We start from the raw sequence: 22,905 nt of genomic DNA, 5'->3' as shown, positions 1-22,905 counted from the left end.
GCTCAGCATACCACCAATCCAGTGCTTGACCCCTTACCGCAAATGGAAATAATAATAGCCTGGAGGCTTTAGGATCTACCCCACTGGTCTCTACAATGTCACAGAACTACAGGAAGTTGGAGATGAATTTCTTGGGGTTTTCCTGTGGGCTTCCATGAAACTGGCAATTTTGCTGCATTAGCCTGATCAAGTCTATGCTGACCTTAAATTCATAGAAGCTAGGAGATGCCGCAGTTCTCTTGGTTTGTGTTTTCCCCTTCGGATCCATAGTGACTTTGGTGTCCCTGTATACACAAATAAGAGACAAAGAAAAATAGGGGGAGCCTCTATGTCAAAGTCTAGAGAGCTCCCAGTGAGGTATCCTGAAGAAACAAGAACGCAAGAATCAAAAGAGAGGAATTTCAAAGTTTTTTTTGTAAATTTTGAAAATAAATAAAAAATAGAAAAGAATTAATTAAAAATTTCAAAAATTAAAAAGAAAAATTTAATTAAAGATTTTGAATTTTAAAAATTGGAAAGAAAAAGTCAAGAGAGAGAGAAACAAGATAAGACAAATTTTAAAAAAAATTTAAAAATTTTGAAATTCAACTTTTAAAAGAAAGCAAAACTAATAAGATACTAAAACTTAAAATTTTAAATTTGAAATAAGATAAGATAACAAAATTTTTGAAAATCAAATTTTGAAAAAGATAAGATAAATATTTAAAATAAGAGAACAAGATTACTAATCAAGACACCAGACTCTTAAAATTAAAATAAGATAAAACAAATAACTAACTAACAAGATTTGAAAATAAAATAAAATAAAAGATTTGATTTTGAAAATTTTTTAAATTTAAAAAGAAAGTCAATCAAAGATTTTAAAATTTAAATTTGGAAAGAAAAAGTCAAACAAGATAAGATAAGATTTTAAAAATTTAAGACAAAAGATTTGATTTTTTTTGAAAAATTTTGAAATTAAAAGGAGAAAGAAAAAGAAAGATATCGAAATTCAAATTTTAAAGAAAGAAGAAATAACCAAATACTAAACTTTTAAATTTTGAAATTAAAAAGAAAGATAAGATAACAAAAATTTAAAATCAAAGAAAAAAATAAGATAGAGATTAAAGATAAAAATATAAACAAGAAAATTAAATTAAATGAAAAGATACCAATGGCACACCAAACTTAAAAATTTTGAATTTAAACAATAATAATTTCAAAAAATTAAAATGAAGAACACTAAAAGACACCAAACTTAAAAATTTTGAAATCAAAGACACTAAATTTTTGAAAATTAAAAAGAAAAACACTAAAGGACACCAAACTTAAAGATTTTGAAATCAAACAAGGAAAAAAACCAAAAAAAGTTTGAATACTAAGAAAGAAAAGCAGAAACAATTTTCAAAGACTCAAGAAAAGAACAAAAACCGAAGGGACACCAAACTTAAGACTTGACACAAGACTCAAACAAAAGAAAAAGATGACTAAAGATAAATTTTTGAAAAAGATTTATTTTTTAAAGAGTTTTCGAAAATTAACAATAAATGAAATTAAAAGAAAGGTAGTAAAAAGTACATAATCCAAGGAGCAAAACAACCGGTAGTTTGTCAATCTCGAACAATCCCTGGCAACGGCGCCATAAACTTGGTGTGCGAAATTAAAACTCGCACAACTGAACCGGCAAGTGCACCGGGTCATTTAAGTAATACCTCAGGTGAGTGAGGGTCGATCCCACGAGGATTGTTGGATTGAGCAATCAGTGTTTATCTTATAGATCTTAGTCAGGCGAATAGAAAGGTAGTTATTGTTGTTGTAGGCGCATAAACAAAACAATAAAGAAGCAATAAATAATTGAAGAAGAAACAATAATAAGAAATCGGTTAAGGCCTCGGAGATGCTTATTCTTCTAGATTAATACTTCTTACTGAGTACTTTATCAATGAATGATTCATTCAATTGCAAGGTTGTAAGTGATTAAAGCCAAGGCCAGTGGGTCATTAATTTCCTCTTATCCAAACCAAACGCCAGGGTCAGCGGTCATTCAACCTGGACGAGGGTGAAGCTCACGCAATTCAATCTCTGGTGATCCTACTCAAAATTCCACAGACAAGGTCGGATCTTCCGGATTGAAGAATGAAGCTCTATGGTTCTAGCCTTAGCGCCATAGAAACCTAAATTACCCATGACTAACGAGATTTTATGTGACATATCTAAATTAGCCCAGATACTCTATTGGAATCTGTGATGCATTCTCAAACTGTAGCTCAATTCTATCCCGCTAAGGACTCACAAGAACTCATTGGTGCGTGAAATTGAACTCCGCACAACTGAACCGGCAAGTGCACCGGATCATCCAAGTAATACCTCAGGTAAGTGAGGGTCGAATCCCATGGAGATTGTTGGATTGAGAAAGGAATGGCTATCTTGTAAATCTTAGTCAGGTAATTAGAAAAGATGGTTGTTTGTTTGAAATCATAAACAAAATAGTAAATACGAAATACCAGATTGATGTGAAAACAATGATATAGATTCAGTTAAGGCTTCAGAGATGCGTATTTATTCCGGATTAACTTTTCTTACTGTCTACTTCAATAATGAATGATTCATTCAATGGCAGCCGTAATTGACTAACTTATGTAATATCCTCATCAACTTAGCCTCTTCTAAACCATAGCATTCCACCATAACCGAGCAACTCATGTACCATCCTCATCAAGTTAACTCATGGCTTCCCACTACAGCTGAAGGTAAGACCTAAGCAATCTACTGCCCTTCGCGATCCTACTCAAAACACCACAGACAAGGTTGGATCTTCCAGATTAGGGAATGTTGCTTCTCAAACTCTAGCCTTAATGCTACAGAGACCTCAGCAACCCACGGTCAACGGGATTTTATGTCACTTATCCAAAGTCGCCTAGGCACTCTCTTGGAATCCGCAGTGCATTCTCTAGGTGTGGTTCAATGCTATCTGGGTCAGGACTCACATGGAACCCATGTAGAACAAGGATGATTATCACAGTTCATCTTCAATTCATGAGATGAAGAATGAAAAATGCACAAGAGAATGGAATCAAACGTGTATTGAAATAGAAACAGTAATATTATTAATCCATGAGAATCAGTAGAGCTCCTAACCCTAGCTTAGGAGGTTTAGTAGCTCATAGCTTACAGAAAGTAATGTGGAAGAAGATGAGGCCAAAGATCCTAAACAAGGGTGATCTTCTCCTATATATAATAACCTAATAACTAATAAGTTCAAATTATGATAGGCTAGACTAGAGGTGCGAAAATCCACTCTTGGGCCCACTTTGGTTGAGTATTTGGGCTGAGCTTGGCGTCCATGATGAGAGAATTTTGTGTCGATCTAGAATTTCTCAAAATAGAATACGTTCGTTGCAAGTATAGCCTAGACCAACAAAGAACCCTTTCAATCAAAGTTTAATTTTCAAATCATGAATAACCGAGAGTAATGAAACCTCGAGTCGTTCTCCCTAGGATGCAATCGAAGTGTTACGCTTTCGGTTGTGGAGGCAAAACGGGTTTGGCAATCAAAAAACAAAAGATTAAAGGAACTTAAGAAATAAAAGAACTAAGGAATGATCAAAATTGGAATTAATGCAAGTAAAGAGAAAATGAGATCAAAACTAGTGAAAATGCTATGTACGCATAAAAAGCCTTGACTTGGGAATAAGAGGATCCAAGGAATCCTATCATCACCATAACCACAACTATGATAATTATGATGAGCCAATCTCATCTAGTCTACCCCTAACATCGAGGAGTAAGTCAAGCAAGCATAATTGACCTTAATCCATAAGTCTTAGCTATGTTATCAAACTAGTTGATAAAAAGCTAGCATCAATGGAAACAAGAGTCAACTAACTATCCAAGAATTATCACTAAATGTCGGACATTATGTCTCTAGTATTCTAGGAACTCAAATCCCAAGCCAAGGTGTGAAAATCTACTCAAAATCCATAATTGGCATTTTAACAAACACCTTGTGTGCATAACCCAAAACATAAGAAATTGAAAAGGGAAATGATAAACTATAACCAATAATTTACAATATCAACAATTAACATTCAATCAAACATAAAGGAGGCATAAAACATTAAATTCATCAATCAAAACTTCAAGAAACTCAAAATTATAAATATGAACAAAGTAACTTGAACCATAAGAACATAAAAGCAAAAGTAGTGAAATTAAAGAGGAAATTGAGAGTACTTACAATAGAAGAAGCAAAAATCCAAAAGAAAAGCTTGCTATAAAATGCAACAATGAACCCTAATTAAAAACCCTAAGAGAGCTCTCCCTAATCTACACTACTCCTACTCCTACTATGTAAAACTATGGAAAATTATGTCTAAGTCCTAATGCCTTTATATGGCTTCATTTTCCCTTCATATAGCACTTCAAAAACCAGCTTCAGCCTTCCAAACTGGGCCAAAGGCCCCCAAAATCGTGGATCACGTGTTTCATTAATGAATCCACGTGCAGGGACCTGTGCGTACGCACAAGTGTGTGCGTACGCACACATGCTGTTTTTCCTCCTGTGCGTACGCACAGGTGCTGATTTTGACCCTTGTGCGTTGGCACAAGATGTGTGCGTGGGCATAAGATGTGTGCATGGAAACAGGCTGAAATGCTTCTTTCCTTTGTTTTCTTCATGTTTTCTCCCTTTTTGCGTGCTTTTTTCCACTTCTACCAAACTATTCTTGCCTCTAGGACCTGAAATCACTCAACAAATATATCACGGTATCGAATGCAATAAAAGTGGGATTAAATTGCTCAATTTAAGCACAAAAATGCATGTTTTCACATTTAGGTTCAATTTAGGGATCAAACACAAAAGTATGCTATTTTGGTAATTAAGTGAGTTTATGTGATGAAATCCATTCAAATTAAGCCAAAATATATCGTCAAATATGGACTCATCAATTCCCCCACACTTAAACAATAGTATGTCCTCATGCTAAACTGATTAACCCCATTTTTAGCATTTATCCTGTGCTTAATCTAGTAGATTTTATCCATTATTCTCATACTTATTCATACAATTCGCATGTTTTATGTTTTCCTTCCTGATTTTGTGCTATGATTGAAAACATGCTTCTTTGGCCTTATATTTGCTAATATTAATCCTCTCTTATTACCATTCGATGCCATGATATGTGTGTTAAGTGATTTCATGGAATACAGGGCAGGAATGGCTTGGAGGATGGAAAGGAAGCATGCAAAAGTGGAAGGAATACAAGAAAGTGAAGGAACTGCTAAAGTTGTCCAGCCTGACCTCTTCGCACTCAAATGGTCATAACTTGAGCTACAGAGGTCCAAATGAGGCGATTTTAGTTGCGTTGGAAAGCTAACATCCGGGGCTTCACAATGATATATAATTTGCCATAGCTGCCCCGAAGATAGGTGACGCGCATGCGTGACCTGGCAAAAATCCAATCCACGCTCACGCGTGACATTGCCGCGTGCTGGACGTATCAGAAATCGCTGGGGGCGATTTTTGGGCTATTTTTTACCCAAGTTTTGGCTTAGAAAACACAGATTAGAGGCTATAAAGTGGGGAATCCATTCATTCAAAAAGACAACATTCATATTCACAATTTTAGGTTTTAGATGTAGTTTTCTAGAGGGAGAGGCTCTCTCCTCTCTCTTAGATTTTAGGATTAGGATTTCTTCGTTTTCTTCATTCCAGATTCAATGTTCCTTTAATTTAGTTTCTCTTCTACTTTTATTTGTTCTAGTGCTTTCACTTGTTAATTACTTATATTGCCAAATTGGCTTATGAACTCTTCATGTTAGATTTGAATTTATGTTTAAATGCAATTTAAGGTATTTCAGATTTATGATTGCTTTCTTCTATTTATAATATAAATAATTTATATTTTCCCCCCTTTGCTTTGGTTGAGTAATTGGTGACACTTGAGTTATCAAACTCAGCTGTTGATTGAAAATTAGAAGTTGCTGATTGATTTGGATCCCTCTAAAGCTAGTCTTTCCACAAGAGTTGACTAGGACTTGAGGAATCAAATTGATTAGTCCACTTGACTTTCCTTTATTTAGTAAGGGTTAACTAAGTGGGAGCAATAAACAATTCTCATCACACCTGATAAGGATAACTAGGATGGGATTTCTAGTTCTTATACCTTGCAATGGTTTTTATAATTATTAATTTACTTTCTTGTCAATTTATTTTCCTGTTCCTTATTTTAAAAATCCAAAAATATACCTTTTTCCATAACCAATAATAAATCATACTTCCCTGAAATTCCTTGAGAGGCGACCCGAGGTTTAAATACTTCGGTTATAAATTTTATTGGGTTTTGTTACTTGTGACAACCAAACTTTTGTACGAAAGGATTCTCTGTTGGTTTAGAAACTATACTTACAACACGATTATTTTTATAAAATTCTTTACTAGCAGAAAATCCGATCGTTCAAAAATGGCGCCATTGCCGGGGAATTGTCAACGTGTGCCTTATTATTGGTTATTGTAAATATTTTATTTTGCTTGTTTATTTGTTTTTATTTTTGTTTTTTTATTTTTATTAGCTACTATGAATTCTCACCCCTCTGGTTTCAAGTTTGGTTCCAATGTTGTTGTAAGGAATGAAAACTATAATGAAAATAGGCATCAAGGTTGGAAGAACCAAAGATGGGAGGAGCCATAAGGATTTGATCAACCCTCTTGGCAACAACCCCCTACAATGCGCTATCACCAACAACCATTCTGTGATGCATACCAAGACAATAGTTATGGTGGACCCTTTTGTGACAAACCACCTCCACCAAATTACTATGGTTAAGAGCCATTCCAGGGAGCGTACCAAGATGATGAATATAGTGTACCCCCTTGTAGTTACCAACAAGCCCCACCATATGCTTATGAACCACCTCTCCAACATAACTTTGAACCACCATACTCACAAGCCCCCTACTACCAAACACCATCACATGATCCTAACCCTTATCCACCATATCAACCACCCTATGAGCCATATGAGCCATACATAGATCTACCCCAATTCTAACCTAATTACTCCCAAGAACCACCACCTCCATATACACCATATCCATATCCATCAATCTAAGAGCCTTATGGTCCTACTTATGATATCCAAGAAGAACAAGAGTCAAGGGATCATCTCAAGGAAACAGTGGATCAATTTCAACCAACCCTGCGTCAAATGGACCGAGCGGTAAACCGAATGGCACCCGAAGCTTTCATGGCTAAAGAATCTCAACTTGAGAACAAGGAATTGAGGTATGCTGTGCAACAAGTGGAAAAGATAGAGAGTGATAAACCACCACATTCTTATTTTGATGAACCACCGTCTTATCATGAACCTTTCCTCCCAAGTAATGAGCCCTCGTATCCACCTCAACCTTCAATACATGACACTCTTGGTGTTCTTCTTCAAGGGCAAAGAGAGATGGAACGGGGAGTACTAGAATTCGTGACTGCCTTAACCGAGGTAGTAAATCAATTAGCTTCCTAACATCTGAGCATTCAAACTACTCCCATGGCTACATGTGGAGAATCAAAAGAAGAGCGTAGCATGAAGGAGATACTAGAAACTCCGGTGGACAATGAAGAACATGGCTTTGTATTAGAACAAGTGGAGGAAGCCATAATAGTTGCAGAGAAAGAAGTGGTTAAAGATTTAGGAGATGCTGAACCTCCATGGGAATCTAGAATTATAGATTACTCCTCCAATAAGATTGAAATTGATGTCAAGAAGGCCAGTGCACAACCTCCATGGCATATTTCTTATGAAGACTTGGATGGGATAGATCAAGAAGTAAGTTCCCTTGGTGATGAGGATCATGCATCAAGTCCTCCTAGTGATAAATCTACATCCATAAATGAACTCCTTGAATATGAAGACTCTTCTCTGATCGAGTTTGAGAATGATGTGGAAGCAGAAATTCTTAGAAAAGGACGGACGGGAGTTGAGTACGCTTTATCAAGAACGTTGGAGACTTCTCCACCTAGGTTGCCACCTACTCCTTCATTTGAGTGGATAAGGCTTGTCTCTATTCGCGTTACCATTCCACCTGAATATGGTATTCTTGAAACGGATGGCCAACTTAGAAGACTTTGTTGCATTAAGTGTAAGAGAAGGACGTTTAGTGGTTGGAGTTGCAAATCAAGGCTCATCAAGGTTGATACTTCAAGAGATAGATGTAAGAGCTCAACTGGTGATAATTTGGTTAGATCTAAAAGAAGAGTTTGATACTCCGTAGAGAATTCAGAGTGCTTGCCACCCGGATGGAACCATGATGATCAACTTGAAGACGGGTGTAGAATCAAGATTTGGGATCCCGACATACAAGAAGATCAACTTTGGGAGCTCAAAGCTTGTGAAGAACTCCATAAGGGCTTGGGAAATTTACATGGAATAGACAGAGCTTATTGGAAGTCCAAGCATTGGTGGCAGTTTCAAGATGAGTTCAAGCACAAGCCGCCATGACAAGGAGCTTCTCGAATGTCCAACTTAAGGACTTTAACTAAAAGTGCTAGGTGGGAGACAACCCACCATGGTATGATCGTTCTTTTTCAGCCTTAGTTTTATTTTATTTTGTTTTATTCTTAAGTTTTATTTTATTCTAGTTTTCTTCGTGATTCATTCATAATTTCTGCATAGTCATCTGCATTCTGTATTTTGCATTATGCATTAAAAAAATGCATGCGACGCGCAAGCGTCGCTAACGCGTCTGCGTCATATGTGCATTCGAAACAAGGAAGAAAAGAAGCAGAGAGTCACACGGGAGCGTGTCTGAGGCATTTCTTAGGCATAAGCATGCCCACGCGTGTGCGTCCCTGACGCATCCGCATCACTTGAGAAAACAGCCTCCCACGCGTGCGCGTCACCCACGCTCACGTGTGACCCTGCAAAATCGACGTAAATGGGTGTATGGCAGAGAGTTATGATGGAGTGAGGCTGGAATTGTGCTAGAAGCATAAGCCCTACCACGCGTACGCATCCCAGACGCGTCCGCGTCATTTTTTTAAAAAAGTAAGGCCATTCACGCGTGCGCGTCACCCACGCGCACGCGTCACCCTTAATTTTGGCAATGTGCGAACGAAACAAAAAGTTGTGCGTACGCGACGCTGCTCTCGCGCCAATGGCACAATTCATTTCACGTGAACGCGTGACCCACGCGTCCGCGTCACTTGAAAATAGAGCTAATCACGCGAGTGCGTGCTCCACGCGTCCGCGTCGCATGCGACGCACAGTTTAACTAGACCTGCGCCAGAATTCCTATCTTTTCTTCCCCAATCTTAATTTTTTTTCTTCTCCCTTCTTATTTTTTTTCTGTCCTTTCTACTTCTTTCTTACTTTCTTCTTCTTCATTCCTTTAACCTCTCATCCTTCTTCACTTTCATTCTATTTTACTTAATTTATTTGCATACTTTCATTCATTTCATTTTAATTTTGTGCATATTTTTATTTTCTTTTCTAAAGTTTTTCTTTTTACATTGGTGTCACATGTTCTTGTTCAACTGTTGTGTCTTTTCTGGTATTATTTTGGTGCTCAGTGACTTATTTTATGTTGATTGGGTGATATTATTTATTTGTCAAATGCCAATTTTTATGATACTTGTACCCCTCTTGCGTTGATATGAACATATACTGTCTTTCATTACCCACACTCTTCCCCTTTGTTGCAATTTTTGCACTAGTGATATGCCATGTGCCTCTACTATTTTTTCACTTGCATGTTGTAGCTACCATGTACTTAAGACTCTCATTGTTTGGCATTAACCCACCCATATTTTCTTTGTTCTCTTATCTTTATTTCTGGGTTAATTTTCTTCTTTTTCCTCTTCTTTCAGGCTGGCCATCGAGAAAGGGAAAGAGAAACTTCTATATGGGGCAACAGACAAGTCCATCTGCACAATCTCTAGAGAAAAGCATCAGTTGTAGCAGCCCGTCCACTTGCACATCTTAGCATGCACCGAGGACGGTGTAATCTTTAAGTGTGGGGAGGTCGATACCGACTTCCGTGGGTTAGTTATTTTCTTCTCAACACCAATATTTTATTTTCTTTGTTTGTTCATTGTTGCATTTGCATGTTTGATTGCATATTTATTTGATTTTGTGCATATCTTACCACCACTTGGTTAAAGTAATATTTTCTTTTTCAAGAAACCTTTTATAACATTTAACTAATTTGATTTAAAATTTTTGATAAACTTGTTTGAAGGAATATGATACTGGAACATGGTTTAGAGCTCGAACACACAAAACCTGTGAGATTCTTGAGCTTATTTGAATTGGTTATATTTTATCAACCAATATTTTATTTTGGTGTGTGTTGTTCTCTCTAAAATTGTGATATTTGTCTTGCTTGATTCTATATTTCCATTGTTTGATGTATGCATGCACTTATATGATTGAGGCCTTTGTTTCACTGAGCTTACATACCCATATGGCCTTACCCTTTCATTATCCCTTGCAAACCAATTTTGAGCCTATTATACCCCTTTCTTATTTACTTTAGCTCATCACTAACTCTAAGCAAAAAACAATAATGTCCTTAATTTGAATCCTTGGTTAGCTTAGACTAGTGAGAGTGCTCATGAATTAAGTGTGGGAAAGTTGGATTTGGAAACATTTGGTTTAAGAATTAGGTGTTATATATCTTTATGAAAATGTGAAATAAATATTTAGGACATGTTCATGCATTCAATAATTTAATCATATGCATCGAGAAAAAAAACAAAAGAAAAAGAAAAAATATATATATATAAAATAAAGGAGAAAAGAAAAGAAAAAGAGCAAATAATAAAAGGGGACAAAACGCCCCTAAGAAAATGGTGATAGCAATGCATATGTACTGTACTCGAATCAGGATGCATGAATATATGGAAAACATGGTTAATGGACAGTTAGGTTTTGTATTTTGATTACATGGATTGTCTTAAGTTAGGTGAGAAGTTTAGGTTAATTAAGGATTTAGATTTTAGTCCACTTGATCAAATACAATCCTACCTTGACACTAACCCGATTACAACCCTTAAAAGACATCTTGATATGTGTATTTGTGCATCAAATTAGTGTTGATTGGTAGAAGAAGAGCAAGCCTTAGAAAGCATGATTAGTAGAGAATTGAGAGATCGAACCTTAAACACCTGAGCGATTAGAGTATATACACTTCCAGTGAGGGTTCGATGCTCGATTCTTTGTTCCCAGCTTTCACGAGCTATCTTCTTCTTGAAAGTCTATTTGTACTTTATTTTTATGATTTGAATTAGTGAAATCCAGTTCATATTTGTTCTTGGAAGATTTATTTACTTTGACCAAGTAGGTAGAAACATTTTGCATGTAGTTGCATTCACATAGATAGGTTGCATTTCATATTCTCTACCATTCCTCTTCACCCTTTTAGTTCTCATTAGCTTAGCATGAGAACATGCTAATGTTTAAGTATGGGGAGGTTGATAAACCCCATTTTTAGGGTTTATCCTATGCTTAATCTAGTAGATTTTATCCATTATTCTCACACTTATTCATACAATTTGCATGTTTTACGTTTTCCTTCCTGATTTTGTGCTATGATTAAAAACATGCTTCTTTGGCCTTATATTTGCTAATATTAATCCTCTCTTATTACCATTCGATACCGTGATATGTGTGTTAAGTGATTTCAGGGATTACAGGGCAGGAATAGCTTGGAGGATGGAAAGGAAGCATGCAAAAGTGGAAGGAATACAAGAAACTGAAGGAACTGCTAAAGCTGTCCAGCCTGACCTCTTCGCACTCAAACGATCATAACTTGAGCTACAGAGGTCCAAATGAGGCGGTTCTAGTTGCGTTGGAAAGCTAACATCCGGGGCTTCACAATGATATATAATTTTCCATAGCTGCCTGATGAGCGGATAATTTATACGCTTTTTGACATTGTTTTTAGTATATTTTTAGTAGGATCTAGTTACTTTTAGGGATGTTTTTAATAGATTTTGTGTTAAATTCACATTTTTGGACTTTACTATAAGTTTGTGTGTTTTTCTGTGATTTCAGGTATTTTCTGGCTGAAATTGAGGGACTTGAGCAGAAATCAGATTCAGAGGTTGAAAAAGGACTGCTGATGCTGTTGGATTCTGACCTCCCTGCCCTCAAAGTGGATTTTCTGGAGCTACAGAACTCGAAATGGCGCGCTTCCAATTGCGTTGGAAAGTAGATAGCCAGGGCTTTCCAGCAATATATAATAGTCCATACTTTGGCCAAGAATTGACGATGTAAACTGGCGTTCAACGCCAGCTTTCTACCCAAATCTGGCGTCCAGCGCCAGAAAAGGATCCAAAACCAGAGTTGAACGCCCAAACTGGCACAAAAACTGGCGTTCAACTCCACAAATGGCCTCTGCATGTGCAACACTTAAGCTCAGCCCAAACACACACCAAGTGGGCCCCGGAAGTGGATTTATACATCAAATACTTACTCATGTAAACCCTAGTAGCTAGTTTATTATAAATAGGACCTCTTACTATTGTATTAGGCATCCTGGATTGTATTTTGATCCTGTGATCTCATTTAGGGGGCTGGCCATCTCGGCCATGCCTGCACCTTCACTTATGTATTTTCATACGGTAGAGTTTCTGCACTCCATAGATTAAGGTGTGGAGCTCTGCTGTTCCTCAAAGATTAATGCAAAGTACTACTGTTTTCTATTCAATTCTTCTTATTTCGCTTCTAAGATATCCATTCGCACCCAAGAACGTGATGAAGGTGATGATTATGTGTGACGCTCATCATCCTTCTCCTTTATGAACGCGTGCCTGACAAACACTTCTGTTCTACATGAAATAAGCTAGAATGAATATCTCTTAGATCTCCTAACCAGAATCTTTCGTGGCGTAAGCTAGAATGATGGCGGCATTCAAGAGAATCCGGAAGGTCTAAACCTTGTCTGTGGTATTCTGAGTAGGATTCAATGATTGAATGACTGTGACGAGCTTCAAACTCGCGAGTGCTGGGCGTTAGTGACAGACGCAAAAGGAGGGTGAATCCTATTCCAGCATGATCGAGAACCGACAGATGAATAGCCGTGCCGTGACAGGGTGCGTGAGCATATTATTCACTGAGAGGAGGGGATGTAGCCACTGACAACGGTGATGCCCTTGCATACAGCCAGCCATGGAAGGGAGTAAGACTGATTGGATGAAGATAGCAGGAAAGCAGAGGTTCAGAGGAACGAAAAGCATCTCCATACGCTTATCTGAAATTCTCACCAATGATTTACATAAGTACCTCTATCCCTATTCTATTATTTATAATTCGAAAACCACATAACTGTTTTATATCCGCCTAACTGAGATTTACAAGGTGACCATAGCTTGCTTCATACCAACAATCTCCGTGGGATTCGACCCTTACTCACGTAAGGTATTACTTGGACGACCCAGTGCACTTGCTGGTTAGTTGTATCGAAGTTGTGACAGACTGTAAAACTAGATCAGAGTATCTGGCCTAAGAAGCCATTACCAGAGATCACAATTTCGTGCACCAAGTTTTTGGCGCCGTTGCCGGGGATTGTTTGAGTTTTCGGCAAGCTTATTGGTCCGGTAACATCAGTGCCAGATTCCCTTTTGATCCGGCAACAGCACCAAGTTTTTGGCGCCGTTGCCGGGGATTGTTTGAGTTTGGACAACTGACGGTTCATCCTGTTGCTCAGATTAGGTAATTTCTTTTTGTTTTCTTTTCAAAAATTTTTCAAAAATATTTCAAAATTTTCTCACTTGTTTTCGAAAAAAAAAATGTTTTCAAAAATATTATTTTTCTTCAGAATTTTTAAGAATGAATTCTAGTGTTTCATGAAGCATGTTGAAGCCTATCTGGCTGTAAAGCCATACCCAAACTACTTTGGGATTGGCATTCAACTAATCACTCCAGTCCATGTAATTATATGCTAAAGGTTGGCTGGCTATTAAGCCATGCCTGACCCTTTGATTGGAGCTTTAAGACTAACATGGCAAGATTCCTGGAATTCATATTAAAAATTTTGAAATCCTTATTTTTATTTTTCACAATAATTTTCGAAAAAAAAAATAATAAATAAAAATACAAAAAAAAATTAGAAAATCATAAAATTCAAAAATATTTTTGTGTTTCTTGTTTGAGTCTTGAGTCATGTTATAAGTTTGGTGTCAATTGCATATACATCTTGCATTTTTTCGAAAATATCATGCATTAATAGTGTTCTTCATGATCTTCAAGTTGTTCTTGGTAAGTCTTCTTGTTTGATCTTGATGATTTTTTTGTTTTGTGTCTTTTCATGTTTATCATATGCATTCTTGAATTCTTAGTGCGTAAGCATTAAAGAATTCTAAGTTTGGTGTCTTGCATGTTTTCTTTGCATTAAAATTTTTTCAAAAATATGTTCTTGATGTTCATCTTGACATTCAAAGTGTTCTTGGTGTTCATCTTGACACTCATATCATTCATGCATGCATTCATTGTTTGATCTAAAAATTTCATGCATTGCATCATTTTTCTTGTTTTTCCCTTGCATCATAAAAATTCAAAAATCAAAAAAATATCTTTCCCTTTTTCTCTCATCAAATTCGAAAATTTGAGTTGACTTTTTCAAAAATTTTTAAAATCAAGTTGTTTCTTATGAGTCAAATCAAATTTTCAATTTGAAAATCTTATCTTTTTCAAAAATCAAATCTTTTTCAAAATTCTTAGTTATTTTCGAAAATTCCAAAAATTTTTCAAAAATCTTTTTCTTATTTTTTTTCAAATTTTCGAAAATAACAAACAATTAATGTTTTGATTCAAAAAAAATTTGAAGTTTGTTACTTGCTTGTTAAGAAAGATTCAAACTTTAAGTTCTAGAATCATATCTTGTGATTTCTTATGAATCAAGTCATTAATTGTGATTTTAAAAATCAAATCTTTTTCAAAAAACTAATTTCTATCATATCTTTTCAAAAAAAATATCTTCTTATCTTATCTTTTTCAAAATTTGATTTCAAAATATCTTCTCTAACTTCCCAACTTCTTATCTTTTCAAATTTGTTTCAACTAACTAACTAACTTTTTGTTTGTTTCTTAACTTTTTCAAAACTACCTAACTAACTCTCTCTCTCTAATTTTCGAAAATATCTTCCCTCTTTTTCAAAAATTTCTTTTTTATTAACTAATTATTTTTATTTTTTATATAAAAAAAAATTTCGAAAAAAAAATACTAACCTTTTTCAAAAACTATTTTCAAAAATCACTAACTCTTTTTCAAAAATTGTTTTCGAAAATTCACTTCCCCCTCTCATCTTCTTCTATTTGTTTATTGATATACTAACATCTTTCCTTCAACTCTCCAAAAATCCGAACCCCCTCTCTCTCTGAGTTCAGATTTTCTTCCCTTCTTTTCTTCTACTAACACAAGGATCCCTATACTGTGGTATAAAGGATCCATATTATTATTACTATTTTTTCTGTGCCATCTTCTTTGTCATATGAGCAGGAGCAAGGATAAGAACATTCTTGTTAAAGCAGATCCAGAACCTGAAAGGACTCTGAAGAAAAAAATTAAGAAAAGCTAAAATACAACAATCCAGAGATAACCTTTCAGAAATTTTCGAACAGGAAAAGGAGATGGCAGCCGAAAGTAATAATAATATAAGGAAGATGCTTGGTGACTTCACTGCACCTAATTCCAATTTACATGGAAGAAGCATCTCCATTCCTGCCATTGGAGCAAACAACTTTGAGCTGAAACCTCAATTAGTTTCTCTGATGCAGCAGAACTGCAAGTTTCATAGACTTCCATCTGAAGATCCCTTTCAGTTCTTAACTGAATTCTTGTAGATATGTGATACTGTTAAGACTAATGGAGTAGATCCTGAAGTCTACAGGCTCATGCTTTTCCCTTTTGCTGTAAGAGACAGAGCTAGATTATGGTTGGATTCTCAACCCAAAGACAGCCTGAACTCTTGGGATAAGCTGGTCACGACTTTCTTAGCCAAGTACTTTCCTCCTCAAAAGCTGAGCAAGCTTAGAGCTGATGTTCAAACCTTCAGACAGAAAGAAGGTGAATCCCTCTATGAAGCTTGGGAAAGATACAAACAGTTGACCAAAAAGTGTCCTTCTGACATGCTTTCAGAATGGACCATCCTGGATATATTCTATGATGGTTTATCTGAGCTATCAAAGATGTCACTGGACACTTCTGCAGGTGGATCCATTCACCTAAAGAAAACGCCTGCAGAAGCTCAAGAACTCATTGACATGGTTGCTAATAACCAGTTCATGTACACTTCTGAAAGGAATCCTGTGAATAATGGGACACCTATGAAGAAGGGAGTTCTTGAAGTTAATACTCTGAATGCCATATTGGCTCAGAATAAAATATTGACTCAGCAAGTCAATATGATCTCTCAGAGTCTGCATGGAATGCAAGCTGCATGCAACAGTACTCAAGAGGCATCTTCTGAAGAAGAAGCTTATGATCCTGAGAACCCTGCAATAGCAGAGGTAAATTACTTAGGTGAACCTTATGGAAACACCTATAACCCAACATGGAGAAATCACCCAAATTTCTCATGGAAGGATCAAAAGCCCCAACAAGGCTTTAATAATGATGGAAGAAACAGGTTTAGCAATAGCAAGCCTTTTCCATCATCAACTCAGCAACAGATAGAGAACTCTGAACAAAATGCTTCTAATTTAGCAAATCTAGTCTCTGATCTATCTAAGGCCACTGTAAGTTTCATGAATGAAACAAGGTCTTCCATTAGAAATCTGGAAGCACAAGTGGGCCAGCTGAGTAAAAGGATCACTGAAATCCCTCCTAGTACTCTCCCAAGCAATACAGAAGAGAATCCAAAAGGAGAGTGCAAGGCCATTGACATAAGCGCCATGGCCGAACCTGTGAGGAGAGGAGAGGACGTGAATCCCAAGGAGGAAGACCTCCTGGGACGTCCAGTGATCAATAAGGAGCTTCCCTCTGAGGAACCAAAGGACTCTGGGGCTCATCTAGAGACCATAGAGATTCCATTGAACCTCCTTATGCTCTTCATGAGCTCTGATGAGTACTCCTCTTCTGAAGAAAATGAGGATGTTACTGAAGAGCAAACTGCCAAGTTTCTTGGTGCAATCATGAAGCTGAATGCCAAGTTATTTGGCATTGATACTTGGGAAGTTGAACCTCCCTTGTTCATCAATGAACTAAGTGATCTGGATCAACTGACATTGCCTCAGAAGAGACAGGATCCTGGAAAGTTCATAATACCTTGTACCATAGGCACCATGATCTTTAAGGCTCTGTGTGACCTTGGTTCAGGAATAAACCTCATGCCCCTCTCTGTAATAGAGAAACTGGGAATCTATGGGGTGCAAGCTGCTAAAATCTCACTAGAGATGGCAGACAGCTCAAGAAAACAGGCTTATGGACAAGTAGAAGATGTATTAGTAAAGGTTGAGGGCCTTTACATACCTACTGATTTCATAGTCCTGGATACTGGAAAGGAAGAGGATGAATCCATCATCCTAGGAAGACCTTTCCTGGCCACTGCAAGAGCTGTGATTGATGTTGACAGAGGTGAAATAGTCCTTCAATGGAATGAGGACTCCCTTGTATTTAAAACTCAAGGATCTCCCTCTGCAACCATGAAGAGGAAGCATGAAAAGCTTCTCTCAAAGCAGAGTCAACCAGAGCCCCCACAGTCAAACTCTAAGTTTGGTGTTGGGAGGCCACAACCAAACTCTAAGTTTGGTGTTGAACTCCCATATCGAAACTCTAAGTTTGGTGTTGGAGAGTCTCAACAAAGCTCTGCACATCTGTGAGGCTCCATGAGAGCCCACTGTCAAGCTATTGACATTAAAGAAGCGCTTGTTGGGAGGCAACCCAATGTTTATCTAATTCTTATTTTTATTGTTTTTCATGTTTTCTTAAGTTCATGATCATGAGGAGTCACAAAATAAATATAAAAATTGAAAACGGAAATCAAAAACAGCAGAAGAAAAATCACACCCTGGAGGAGCATCTGTCTGGCGTTCAAACGCCAGAACAGAGCATAGTTCTGGCGCTGAACGCCCAGAACAAGCATGGTTCTGGCGTTCAACGCCAGAAATGGCAGCAAAGGGGCGTTGAACGCCCAAAATGGGCACCAACCTGGCGCTGAACGCCCAGAGTTGTGTGCAAGGGCATTTTACATGCCTAAATTGGTGCAGGGATGTAAATGCCTTGACACCTCAGGATCTGTGGACCCCACAGGATCATCTCAGGATCTGTGGACCCCACAGGATCCCCACCTACCTCATCATCTCTCTTTCCATTCATGATCATCCCTTCTTTTTTTTCCATTTACCACTCACATCCATACACCCACTACCTTCAAAAATTCAACATCTCTCTCCCACCCAATCCCACCCATATGGCCGAATACACACTCCCATCCATCTCCTCCATATCTTCTTCTTATTCTTCTATTCTTTCTTCTTTTGCTCGTGGGCGAGCAACATTCTAAGTTTGGTGTGGTAAAAGCATAGCTTTTTTGTTTTTTCCATAACCATTGATGGCACCTAAGGCCAGAGAAACCTCTAGAAAGAGGAAAGGGAAGACAAAAGCTTCCATCAAGGGTCTATAGCTCAGTGGTAGAACATTTGACTGCAAATCAAGAGATCCCTGAGATACCTCAAGGGATACATTTTCTTCCACACAATTATTGGAAGCAACTAAGGGTGGAACTTCAAGAGCACTCCATCATCCTTCATGAAATCAGAGAAGATCTAAAAGCACTGAAGGAGGAGCAACAAAGGCAAGGAAGAGACATAGAAGAGCTCAAGGACATCATTGATTCCTCAAGAAGGAAACGCCACTATCACTAAGGTGGATTCATTCCTTGTTCTTAATTCTTCTGCTTTTCGTTTTCTATGTTATGTGCTTATCTATGTTTGTGTCTTCATTACATGATCATTAGTAGTTAGTAACTTTGTCTTAAAGTTATAAATGTCCTATGAATCCATTACCTCTCTTAAATGAAAAATGTTTTAATTCAAAAGAACAAGAAGTACATGATTTTCGAATTTATCCTTGAACTTAGTTTAATTATATTGATGTGGTGACAATGCTTCTTGTTTTCTGAATGTATGCTTGAACAGTGCATATGTCTTTTGAAGTTGTTGTTTAAGAATGTTAAATATGTTGGCTCTTGAAAGAATGATGACTAGGAGACATGTTATTTGATAATCTGAAAAATCATAAAAATGATTCTTGAAGCAAGAAAAAGCAGCAAAGAACAAAGCTTGCAGAAAAAAAAAATTAGGCGAAAAAAATTAGAAAGAAAAAGAAAAAGCAAGCAGAAAAAGCCAAAGCTCTTAAAACCAAGAGGCAAGAGCAAAAAGCCAATAACCCTTAAAACCAAAAGGCAAGGGCAATTAAAAAGGATCCCAAGGCTTTGAGCATCAGTGGATAGGAGGGCCTAAAGGAATAAAATCCTGGTCTAAGCGGCTAAACCAAGCTGTCCCTAACCATGTGCTTGTGGCGTGTAGGTGTCAAGTGAAAACTTGAGACTGAGCGGTTAAAGTCAAGGTCCAAAGCAAAAAAAAAAAAAAAAAAAAAGAGTGTGCTTAAGAACCCTGGACACCTCTAATTGGGGACTTTAGCAAAGCTGAGTCACAATCTGAAAAGGTTCACCCAATTATGCGTCTGTGGCATTTATGTATCCGGTGGTAATACTGGAAAACAAAATGCTTAGGGCCACGACCAAGACTCATAAAGAAGCTGTGTTCAAGAATCATCATACTGAACTAAGAGAGTCAATAACACTATTCGAAATCTGAAGTTCCTATAGATGCCAATCATTCTGAACCTCAATGGATAAAGTGAGATGCCAAAACTATTCAAGAGGCAAAAGGCTATAAGTCCCGCTCATATGATTGAAGCTCTGTTCCATTGATAGTTTGGAATTTATAGTATATTCTATTCTTTTTATCCTATTTTAATTTTCAGTTGCTTGGGGACAAGCAACAATTTAAGTTTGGTGTTGTGATGAGCGGATAATTTATACGCTTTTTGACATTGTTTTTAGTATGTTTTTAGTAGGATCTAGTTACTTTTAGGGATGTTTTTAATAGATTTTGTGTTAAATTCACATTTCTGGACTTTACTATGAGTTTGTGTGTTTTTCTGTGATTTCAGGTATTTTCTGGCTGAAATTGAGGGACTTGAGCAGAAATCAGATTCAGAGGTTGAAAAAGGACTGCTGATGCTGTTGGATTCTGACCTCCCTACACTCAAAGTGGATTTTCTGGAGCTACAGAACTCGAAATGGCGCGCTTCCAATTGCGTTGGAAAGTAGACATCCAGGGCTTTCCAGAAAAATATAATAGTCCATACTTTGGCCAAGAATTGACGATGTAAACTGGCGTTCCACGCCAGCTTTCTACCCAAATCTGGCGTCCAGCGCCAGAAAAGGATCCAAAACCAGAGTTGAACGCCCAAACTGGCACAAAAACTGGTGTTCAACTCCACAAATGGCCTCTGCACGTGCAACATGTAAGCTCAGCCCAAACACACACCAAGTGGGCCCCGGAAGTGGATTTATACATCAAATACTTACTCATGTAAACCCTAGTAGCTAGTTTATTATAAATAGGACCTCTTACTATTGTATTAGGCATCCTGGATTGTATTTTGATCCTGTGATCTCGTTTAGGGGGCTGGCCATCTCGGCCATGCCTGCACCTTCACTTATGTATTTTCATACGGTAGAGTTTCTGCACTCCATAGATTAAGGTGTGGAGCTCTGCTGTTCCTCAAAGATTAATGCAAAGTACTACTGTTTTCTATTCAATTCTTCTTATTTCGCTTCTAAGATATCCATTCGCACCCAAGAACGTGATGAAGGTGATGATTATGTGTGACGCTCATCATCCTTCTCCTTTATGAACGCGTGCCTGACAAACACTTCTGTTCTACATGAAATAAGCTAGAATGAATATCTCTTAGATCTCCTAACCAGAATCTTCGTGGCGTAAGCTAGAATGATGGCGGCATTCAAGAGAATCCGGAAGGTCTAAACCTTGTCTGTGGTATTCTGAGTAGGATTCAATGATTGAATCACTGTGACGAGCTTCAAACTCGCGAGTGCTGGGCGTTAGTGACAGACGCAAAAGGAGGGTGAATCCTATTCCAGCATGATCGAGAACCGACAGATGAATAGCCGTGCCGTGACAGGGTGCGTGAGCATATTATTCACTGAGAGGAGGGGATGTAGCCACTGACAACGGTGATGCCCTTGCATACAGCCAGCCATGGAAGGGAGTAAGACTGATTGGATGAAGATAGCAGGAAAGCAGAGGTTCAGAGGAACAAAAAGCATCTCCATACGCTTATCTGAAATTCTCACCAATGATTTACATAAGTACCTCTATCCCTATTCTATTATTTATAATTCGAAAACCACATAACTGTTTTATATCCGCCTAACTGAGATTTACAAGGTGACCATAGCTTGCTTCATACCAACAATCTCCGTGGGATTCGACCCTTACTCACGTAAGGTATTACTTGGACGACCCAGTGCACTTGCTGGTTAGTTGTATCGAAGTTGTGACAGACTGTAAAACTAGATCAGAGTATCTGGCCTAAGAAGCCATTACCAGAGATCACAATTTCGTGCACCACTGCCCCAAAGATAGGCGATGCGCATGCATGGATCACGTGCACGCGTGACCTTGCAAAAATTCAATCCACGCTCACGCATGGACGACGCTCACGCGTGACTTTGCCGCGTGCTGGACGTATCAGAAATCACTAGGGGCAATTTCTGAGCTGTTTTTGACCCATTTTTGGCCCAGAAGACACAGATTAGAGGCTATAAAGTGGGAAAATTCATTCATTCAAAAAGACAACATTCATATTCACAATTTTAGGTTTTAGATGTAGTTTTCTAGAGAGAGAGGCTCTCTCCTCTCTCTTAGATTTTAGGATTAGGATTTCTTCTTTTTCTTCATTCTAGGTTCAATATTCCTTTAATTTAGTTTCTCTTCTATTTTTATTTATTCTAGCGCTTTCACTTGTTAATTACTTATGTTGCCAAATTGGCTTATGAACTTTTCATGTTAGATTTGAATTTATGCTTAAATGCAATTTGAGGTATTTCAGATTTATGATTGCTTTCTTTTATTTATGATATAAATAATTTAGATTTTTCTCCTTTGTTTTGGTTGAGTAATTGGTGACACTTGAGTTATCAAACTTAGCTATTGATTGAAAATTGGAAGTTGCTGATTGATTTGGATCCCTCTAAAGCTAGTCTTTCCACAGGAGTTGACTAGGACTTGAGGAATCAAATTGATTAGTCCACTTGACTTTCCTTTATTTAGTAAGGGTTAACTAAGTGGGAGCAATAAACAATTCTCATCACACCTGATAAGGATAACTAGGATGGGATTTTCAGTTCGTATACCTTGCAATGGTTTTTATAATTATTAATTTACTTTCTTGTCAATTTATTTTCCTGTTCCTTGTTTCAAAAACCCAAAAATATACCTTTTTCATAACCAATAATAAATCATACTTCCCTGCAATTCCTTGAGAGACGAGCCGAGGTTTAAATACTTTGGTTATAAATTTTATTGGGTTTTGTTACTTGTGACAACCAAACTTTTGTACGAAAGGATTCTCTGTTGGTTTAGAAACTATACTTACAACGTGAATATTCTTATAAAATTCTTTACTAGCAGAAAATCCGATCATTCATAAACCAAACAAGGAGAATAATAACGGGGTAGCAACTTATTGAATGCCACTATCTATATGCATGCAAGTATGTATATACTATATATACCTATCTATCTATCTATAATATCCTATGAAATTGGTGAAAACAAACAAACAAATTTCCAAGCAAGATTATGGACATATAGGGCTAAGCAAAGAAGTAATTCAATG

The 22,905-nt window shown here is 37.2% G+C and overlaps 1 non-coding gene across 1 annotated transcript; it reads right to left on the bottom strand.

Moving 5' to 3' along the window:
• Positions 1 to 15,998: 15,998 nt before the first annotated feature.
• Positions 15,999 to 16,106, bottom strand: LOC148578011 (small nucleolar RNA R71). The gene has a single exon (XR_015903301.1). It is a non-coding gene; the product is annotated as a small nucleolar RNA R71 (small nucleolar RNA).
• Between the last annotated feature and the right edge of the window lie 6,799 nt (positions 16,107 to 22,905).

Source organism: Arachis ipaensis, chromosome B1 (genome assembly GCF_059453495.1).
Source record: "Arachis ipaensis isolate K30076 ecotype BB chromosome B1, ASM5945349v1, whole genome shotgun sequence".
Classification (NCBI taxonomy): Eukaryota; Viridiplantae; Streptophyta; class Magnoliopsida; order Fabales; family Fabaceae; genus Arachis; species Arachis ipaensis.
This window is presented reverse-complemented; position numbering and strand designations above follow the sequence as displayed.